Here is a 9,502-nt window from a genome sequence, read left to right as displayed (position 1 = left end):
ACAATGTGATTTTAACATTTAAAAAGGTAGAATACAATAGCCATGAGTTTCACCATCTGCACCACTGGAACTAATAACAAGTAACTATCTTTTTGTAATGCTGACTATCCAAATTGCATGTTGGTGGGCAGAGTTAACATAAATAGCCACTGCTAACAAGGTGGGCTCTTTGCACTAACACTCCATATATGGCATTATATTACAATTGAAAAACAAATACATATATGTTTACTCACACACACACATACAAATTTCCTTTGGTGTTTCTAATGCTGTGTTAAGGGTTGGGCAAGATAGCCAAAAAATTATCACAATAATTTTTTTCAAATCAGTCCATATCGATAATTATCATGATATATATCAAATGTATTTATTTATTTCTGTTTGAAGACAGAGTTTAGCTCTAGAGTGAAAGTTGTAGAAACCTGACCATTAATTTTCCTTTAAAATAAAGTGACACGGCTTCTAATCAAGAAACAGATTTGGGTTGTCTGATAATATTAATAACAACAACAACAACGATGAGTGTCACACCAAAGGGTCTGAATACTTAAGACCATGTGATATTTACATTTTTTAATTAATCTGCAAAAATGTCAGCAAATCTGTGTTTGTCTGTCAATATGGGGTGCTGTGTGTACATTAATGAGGAAGAAAATGAACTTAAATGATTTTAGCAAATGGCTGCAATATAACAAAGAGTGAAAAACTTAAGAGGGTCTGAATACTTTCTGTACCCACTGTATATATATTCAGTTTAATGTTGTCACACGTGGACTCTTTTAGTTAATTGTCATTGTGTTCAGCTGTGTCTTATTTATTAAGTATTTACGTTGTATATTTAAGTCCTGTGTGTTTGAGTTCACCTTGGTCCGATCGTCAAGGTTTTTTTATTTATATAAATTTCCCTTTTTAGCTTATTTGCTACATGTGCCTCTCTTTCAAACGTAAAATCTATAAACTTTTTCTAACTAACAAAAATAAGTGCACATGATCACTGTTCTCATTAAAATATTTTGTCGTAATGTGCAGTTTAGCTTAAAGATCTAATATTGTGCACCTTTAGCAGGCTTCTGTCATTAGAACATACTAATCCACAGGAAAAGAATACTCTTTCAGGACAGGTTTTGTGCATAACATTGTTTATTGAATCATATCATTGCCTTTAAAAATAATTTTCAACAATCATTTTAACAGTTTTAATAAAACCTAAGTCTCTTGGCTATATTTTAATGATTTTAAAACTGTAGTATTTAAAAATATTTGACTGTTGTTTTTAATAAAAATCATCCAAATAGTTTAAATCAGCAAGAATGAGGCACAACAAGGATTTGTGCTTGAAAACTATGTCTGTTGAGACAAGCGTTTCTTCATGTTATCATTAGCCAGCTGTATCATTTGAGTTGATGCCTGTAAAATCAGAACATCCATGTCATCATTGGTTTCAATTTCCTCATTGTAGTTCTTCACTGGAAAGATGTGACACATTGAAATACCCAGTTTATTTTTGCACCATATCATCTGTAGAAGAACCAAAGAATCAAAAGGTCAAGTTCAAACTTAAATAAAACAAAATATGCAGCCTGAGACTTGTAATTATAAGAATGCTTAATATCTACCCTTTCTTTGATTTTTTTGCTTGTATAGACCTTCTTTAAATCACTTTTTACCAATGGACATGCTTCATCCACATTTGACAAGATAATGATCTGTGGCAAACCTGCAATATGCGCAAAGAGTTACATTTTATTCACGATTTGGACATCACATCTACATACATTTTAATTTCATTTTTAAGCACTCATAAGCTTGTTATAAGCTTAAATTAAATATTGTAATATTAACTTTTATTATGTATTGTTATATTAAAAATATAATATATTATTGTATTATTATATGAAACTGTATGATCAATGGTAAACTGCTATGTCAGAACGTTACATTAATAGTTTGTAGAATCCATTAAAAGTAAGAGCAACATATTAGTCTTACCTAAAGATCTGACTTGCATTCGAATATCCCTCATCTTTTCTAAAACACTGTCATTTTCAAATTGGATTCTATCAGCTGCCAAAACGTACACTAGACAGAAGGCCTGATCAGAGATGGTTGGGTTTTCAATGTAATGTTCATCCCCCGAAGATACAGGTTTTCCTGGATTAAACTAAGATTTACAAAAACCACAAAGATGTCGGTGTAAAATATGTTTGAAGACTTTTATCTAGGAAGTATTTCAAACACTTTGCTTACCACATAATCAGATCGAATGTGGCCATGGATGGCTTTGATGATGTCCTCCACAGGGCATCCTCTCATAGATCCTGTTTCAGGCCCATAACGTCATTGAAGACAACATGCAAGGTGGAATTTCCACATTCGATTTCAAACGGTTGGTACTACATTAAAAAAAACGTATGACAAATAAAATATTTATTAGCTGAAGCAAAAAAAAACCCATTTATTAAAATAATTTAAATAAAGAAGTACACACATCATAAACTTACATGAACTGTGAAACTTGTACCACCAATGCTATCAGACTGTGCACAGCTGGTTATGCGGCCTTTGAAGGCATTATTAACTGAGTTTATGAAACTTGATTTTCCTGAACCACAGGGACCTACAAGCAAGATCCTCAAGAATTTCAAATCTCTGTTGTATGGTTCAATATTTTTGATTCCTTTCATTAAGGCATCTTTCTTTTCCTTCCTAAACAAAAGCGAGTACAATAACTGTATTAGAACATGTAAAACAATAAAGTCAGCTGACTATGATTTTAAAAAGAAAATCACAAACCCCAAAGTATTATCTCTCCATGGATTATCAAATTCTGTGAGAGAATAATTATAACACATTATTATATTTTTCGAAGAACTGTTTAATTAGTTATATCTGATTTTTCTTAAATGAGAGACTCACCGAATTTGGATTTTGAGTTGCCCATTTCTTCTGAATAACGCAGACTGTTCAAAATACAATTTTAGAAGAGTTTTCACTGCAAGTAAAGATGGAGGGAAATATTGTAGAGCCAAAGCAGTCATGAAGCAGATTTAAACCGTACGATACACATGATTCAGTTTGTGAACTTAGCTAACCAAAACCAAAACATAAGAAAATAAATTAAAACTAAAATGAAAAATGATAACATACTAAATGAGAGGTAAATATAAGACAAATATTAGAAAACAATTGAAGACAACATGTAAAAAATAAATTGCAACCTGTGAGTATTACAGTTAGATGGGGTTAGAGGGAAGTTTTAAATCTAAAAGTGCCCTGTGTATGAAGTTATTGTCCCTTAAAAGACAAACCTCCGAATCATTAAAACAAGTCGTTTTCAAAACCAGTCCTAAGCTGTTTCGTGCTGTCAAAAGTAAACATTAGCATATTGCACACTCGTTGATCTGAAAAAAACATGCAAATTACATTTTTGCCACTAGGTGCCGCTTTTGTAGTGTTTGAAGCAGTGTTTTGTGAGCTTTTAATAAAATCAACCAATCACTATAGAGAAAAAATATTTGTTAATCAAATACAGTAGTTTGGGAGTCACTGAACAAATAAAGATGGGACACAAACTCTTCAAAATTCATCTAGACAAACCTCATGCTTCAGATTCCCATTCACTCCTTTCTTCATTTGACCTCAAATGCCTTACCACTACAACTGTAAGGGTCCCCCTTTTCCTGAAGAACAGAATTCCGAGGCCCTGGTCGAAGGTTAATGTTCGGTCTTTTCTTTGCATCTCGTTAAAAATCACTGATATTTATTAATCTTTTGTGTTTCCAATTATAGCACTGACCTTATATATAATTTTATCTGACTTCAGTCTTTCGTGATTTTAGTACTATTTATTAAAATGTAACTACTGATCCCTCTAGTTGTGATTAAATTCGGATCATTAATTAACTGTAATATTTCCTAGTTTCGACTTATCGTTCGTTAGGAGTCTGGGTCGCTTAGAGACCTTGTTTGACCAGAACAGACTCACGACACATCTGGGCTAGTCCAGGTCTTAGCCAGAGTCTACCCCGTAGATCGCTTACCTTAATTCAGCCATCTCCTCAATAGACTCAAAAGGAGTAATTTTTTATGCGTTCCCTAAGTAATAGCATGCTAAGCCAGTTTGGTGGCCAGAAGTCAAGATCTCAAAAATGTGCCCCCGGCTCCATCCATTGATCGACTCACCCTAGCACGCCAACAATGCGAAAAATGCGGACTAATCTGAGAAGGGATATCCAAAGGAACAAAAGGACTTCAAAAAGTAAACAACATTGGTTGGGGGGGGTTGTTTATTCTCTTTTTGAAGTCCTTTTGTTCCTTTGGATATCCCTTCTCAGATTAGTCTTATTGTATTACAGGTTTTTGATTCAGCTCCTTACACAAGCACACACAACTTTGGTCAGAAATCTTGGTGTAACCTTTGACAAACACTTTTGAATTACAGTTGTGCTCAAAAACTTATTTAATCCAAATACTGGACAGTTCGGCCACCAAATCCAGTAGTGTGCCATTATATCGATGTAATTAATTAATAAATATCATTGATCATTGTTCAAGCTAAAAATTGATCTTCGCTTAAGGCATTCCACTAAATTTAACTTCTCTGTAATGACTTTATGTAATTAACGAGAGTGTAATATTTAATGTAAATATGTGTACATTGACATGAAAACAGAGCTTAAATCATTGTTTTTACTTTATTATTCATTCAAATCACTCCAGGAAAAAAGTATGTATGCATGGGTCAGAGTTTGTATGCAGGTGCGCAAATTTTTTAAACAGGAAGTGGTGTATGCATCTTTTTAGCCCTGTTTTCTGCGTACGTAATGTATATAAATGAGACTCCTGGCCCTTTCTTACAGAGCACGCTGCACAACTTCTTTTCCAAGCCCTTGTCATCTCTAGGCTGGACAATACTCTTCTGACTGGACTTCCTGCAAGCACAATCAAACCTCTACAAATGGTTCTGAATGCAGCAGTACAATTAGTCTTTAATGAGCCCAAAAGAGCACTGGCTCCCAATTGCAGCTCTCATAACGTTCAAGACACTTATAATTGCATATATACCAGTCACATGCTCAGCACCTATCTATTTCTATTTACTGTTACAAAACTACATCCCCTTGAGAAGTCTGAGATCTGAAAGTGAGCAATGACAGAGAGGCTCGAAATCTCTCTCCAGAACATTATTATTCATTCATCATTTCCCCACCCCTATCCTGGAATGATGGATCCCTGTCAATCTTCAAACGACAGCTGAAAACGCATCACTTTCAACATCACTAGACTGTTCACTGATTTTTTTTTCGCAGAGAGAACCCCCAAAGATGCTCGAATGCAGTAGTGCTTTCTTTCCTGCAAGAGAATCTGCCCCGTAGGTTGTGACCCTCCACTCTGAAAATGTGTGTGGTTGCTCTTGCAGCACATCACTATGCAGTAGTAGCTGGTCTTAGTCGGGGGTCCAAGTGGGGCCTGCCTGGCCCCCCCTCAGGCAGATTGAAACGAATGCTTCGCTGCGGTTGTTCCTACAAGCCACAGGCTGTCTGTGTGCTGGAACAGGATCCTAGGATCCTCAGAAAAGGGGAACTGCTGTGAACACAAACTAATTGTCTGTTTATTTTGCTGATCACGGAAAAAAAACAGAATTGGTAAGGTACACAAAATTCTGCTAAACGCTGGATGGATTATTTAATAAAGTGTATTCTATGAATTTCGAATCAGTGTAATCAAATCAACTCGAATCCTTAAGATTCGATTCCCCAAATATAAATTAAACAGCTAATTTACAGATGACACGTTCAAATATGGAAATACACAGACAGCAGTAGGCAGACATTTTTGTAGCACCGCGGGAGCAGTGTGCAGTTAAATTTACATTTAGTCATTTTGCAGATGCTTTTATCCAATGCGACTTAAAATTGGGGAACATATAAAGCGATTCATCCTAAAGAGGCTAACAGACAGGGGAAGTGTAATTGCAAACTAGAAAGGGAGTTCTGTTGCTGATACTTCAGTTGTGGGTGCTGAAAAGTGCTGATCATTCACTCTCCTACAGTTCCTGTTGGTATACTGAGACTAAAACTTGTGACTTTTGGGTAATAAATCTAGTTTTCATTTAACCATTAACTTAGAAGACTTAGTAGGTTTTAACAGTTTAGCTAGAAAACCAGGTGACTTATGACAGAGTATGGTGACCCATACTTTAAATTTGTGCTCTGCATGTAACCAATCAAGAATATCAAAATAATTTATTACATAGATGCAAGATAGGGCAGATGCCATGTTGTTCTGCCATTTAGGTATTATCCTGTTAGAGTAAATAGGACCTCTAGCGGTCAATTCCCAGAAAGCACGCATATATCTAGAAGACGTCTATTTGACGTCTGCATTTACATCTGCAAGACATATTATTAAGGTTGTTTGATCTGTAATACATATAGTAGAAGTCTCCTTTTAGATGACAAATAGATGTTTATCAGATGTCTTTAAGATGTTTATGATTTAGAATGTATGTAAAACTGAAATCTGAAAGACGTCTGTCAGACGTTAGTAGACAGCAGTGCACTTTTAGTGTTTATTTTCAGCTTCACTCCTTTGTTCATGTATACATGCAGTCTCTATTAAACAGAGCTACAACTCTCATGTCATGAAGGGAGTTTGGCTGGCTGTCTAATCTTGGTTAAGATTTGACAGCCACACGGTACATGTAATTAAGTCTAAAATATTACACACAATGTATGACCTTTTAAGGGTAATGTATGACCTTTTATGTGTGTAACACAGCTTTAAGTGAATTTAACATCCTGCAGAGTTTTTAATCTGAAAGTTCCCTGTGCATAAAGCTATTGTCGCTTTAAAGAAAAAGTTGAATTATTGAAATCAGTCTTTTTTAAAACGAGTCCCAAGCTGTTTCATGTTATATTGAAATATTAACATATTGCCCACCCACTTGTCGATTTTTTCACGTTGGTCTGAAGGAAAACGCAAATTTTCATTCTGTTACAACAGAAGATCCCTTACCACTTCCACCGCATCATCAGCGGGATCCGTTACCCAAATTGTGACCATTTCCCTTTAGAACCCCATTTGCCTCATACCTGGGATTGATCACGACACACACACTCACGCTAGTTGAAGTGCAAAGTCTTAATTTACTCTGGCTGTCATTTCTGTCTGGTGTTTGGTTTTCCTGTCTGTTACTGATTGTTTGCTGCCTGCCCCAATGGTGCTTAATCTCTGGACACTGATTCTCGAATCAAAATTTTGCAGATGCTGTTATCCAATGCGACTAACAATTGGGGAATATATAAAGAGACTCATCCTAAAGAGGCTAACAGACAGGGGAAGGGTAATTGCAAACTAGAAAGGGAGTTCTGTTGCTGATACTTCAATTGTGGGTACTGAAAAGTGCTGATCATTCACTCTCCTACAGTTCCTGTTGGTATACTGAGACTAAAACTTGTGACTTTTGGGTAATAAATCTAGTTTTCTAACCATTAACTTAGTAAGGTTTTAACAGTTTAGCTAGAAAACCAGAAAGGTGTGCTCTGCATGTAACCAATTAAGAATATCAAAATTATTTATTACATAGATGCAAGATAGGGCAGATGCCAATACAAATAGTGCTGTGGGTTGTGATGGGTTCAGGTTGTGGCAATGCAAATGAAAGGCGTCTTGCAATGCCATCACAAAAAGCTGTAAAATCACTCTTGCGCACCTTCACCTGGTCTCAGACCGTTTTGTTGTCCGAGGCCACTAACAGTTAACCCAGAAGAGCATAAATCAATAATCAAATAAACACAAGCATTTGATTTACAAACTTGATTGGCCACCGAAAGGATTCCCAGATCTCTCTAGCATCTGAGCTTTGCATCTTCAACTTCCAAAGCCTAAAGCCACGCAGTTACAACAGTAAACAACAGTTAATAAAACTTCTAACATAGAGCAAATGTACTCACCGTATTCTGTCCTGTACAAGAATGAAGATTCTAATATGTAAGCAGTCAACTTATACGATTTTACTTTCACTTTTAAACATAGACTTCTATTGTTCAGATGTGATTTCCTGACATCTTGACGTAGAGAGGGCGGGTGGATTGATGACCGAATGAGACATGGGCTCAGGTTTTCCCCAGGGTCTTAAAAAGGTCTTAATTTATACAAGAAAGTCTTAATCATGATTTCAAGAGGTCTTAAATTTGGAGATGGAAAGTCATGATATATAGTAATATAGCTGAATGCATGTATTTGTCACACATGTGGACTCGTTTTGTCTTGTGCCATGTGTTCTGTTATTTGTCTAATTGTCTTCAGCTGTGTCCTGTTAATTTAGTCAATTCCTGTGTGTATTTAAGTTCCAGTCTGCTTCTGTTTAATCGTTCATTCTTGTCTTAAATGCCAGGCCTGCCCGCCTGCCCGCCCGCCCGCCCGCCTGCCTGCCTGCCCGTTTTGTACACTATTCCTTAAAAAAAAAACTAGGCAGTATGCACTGTGTACTGGTTAGTAAGCAGTAAGCAAGTATGCCATTTCGAACACAGCCAGTCACTTGCTTCATCGAATGAATCACTTGAATGAATTCACTTATCGCCGCCTGCTGGCTGGCCTGCCTGCCTGCCTGCCAAATATATTGTTTATTTTGTTCATAGAAGATTTAAACTGTTTAAGTTTATTTTTCTTGTTGAGTGCTCCTTCTCGCAAACCACACGGTTACAGAACGGACCATACAAAAGTATTTGCAGCGTGTTTTCCCTTTTTTTTTTTTTTTTTTTTTTTGTAAATGTCTTCCCCGATTTTTGACCCGAATATCCTCATCCTCCTGCTGGAGCAGGGGGATCGCTCTCTCGAGGACTATACGGAGCACTTCTTCATCCTCTCCAACAACTCCCATTACCTGGACAGCTTTCTGTACTTGATTTATTTCTGCGGACTGAACACCTCTCAATCTAAGCTGTCTGGGAAGAGAGAGAGCATCGCCAGTTACATCGAGTGGGTGCTGGTGTCATGTAACTCGCTAATGACTGTTCAACCCATGGACAACGACACCAGCCCCACTCCCAATCCAGAGCCCAGCTCCTCATCTCACCGCATCACTGAGCCACAGCCTGAGCCCACCGATGACGTAGTTGCGGAGTCTGAGCCAGAGAGAGCAACGGAGCTGTGGAGCGCCACTGGACCTGAGCCGACTGTGTCTGACCAGGTGCATGAGCCGGCAACAGAACACACCATGGTGGAGAAAGCCAGGTACAGCGATAGCACGGAGTGAGTGCACTGCACCACAGCTGTGGATGAGTATATTATACATCTGGGGCTGCTGGAGTTACAAGAAGAGCTAGATGACTGGGATCAAACCAGAAATTAGACCTGGCACCTCCCCTATATCCTGAGTTCCTGATTCCGTCCAGCTGTCCTAAATGCCCGCTGGTTCCGTCCAGCCGTCCTGAATGCCCGCTGGTTCCGTCCAGCCGTCATGAATGCCCGCTGGTTCCGTCCAGCCGCCCTGAAT

At 37.4% G+C, this 9,502-nt stretch overlaps 1 long non-coding RNA gene across 1 annotated transcript; it reads right to left on the bottom strand.

The window, feature by feature from the left end:
- Positions 1–1,108: 1,108 nt before the first annotated feature.
- Positions 1,109–8,108, bottom strand: LOC122331484. The gene is made up of 8 exons (XR_006248189.1): positions 7,959–8,108; positions 2,920–2,995; positions 2,797–2,830; positions 2,505–2,709; positions 2,251–2,396; positions 1,993–2,164; positions 1,620–1,720; positions 1,109–1,521 (listed from the first exon to the last, which is right to left on the bottom strand). It is a non-coding gene; the product is annotated as an uncharacterized LOC122331484 (long non-coding RNA).
- Between the last annotated feature and the right edge of the window lie 1,394 nt (positions 8,109–9,502).

The sequence above is a fragment of the Puntigrus tetrazona genome, unplaced genomic scaffold (assembly GCF_018831695.1).
Source record: "Puntigrus tetrazona isolate hp1 unplaced genomic scaffold, ASM1883169v1 S000000001, whole genome shotgun sequence".
NCBI lineage: Eukaryota > Metazoa > Chordata > Actinopteri > Cypriniformes > Cyprinidae > Puntigrus > Puntigrus tetrazona.
Note: the sequence above shows the minus strand (reverse complement) of the source record. Positions and strands in the feature narration are given on the sequence as shown.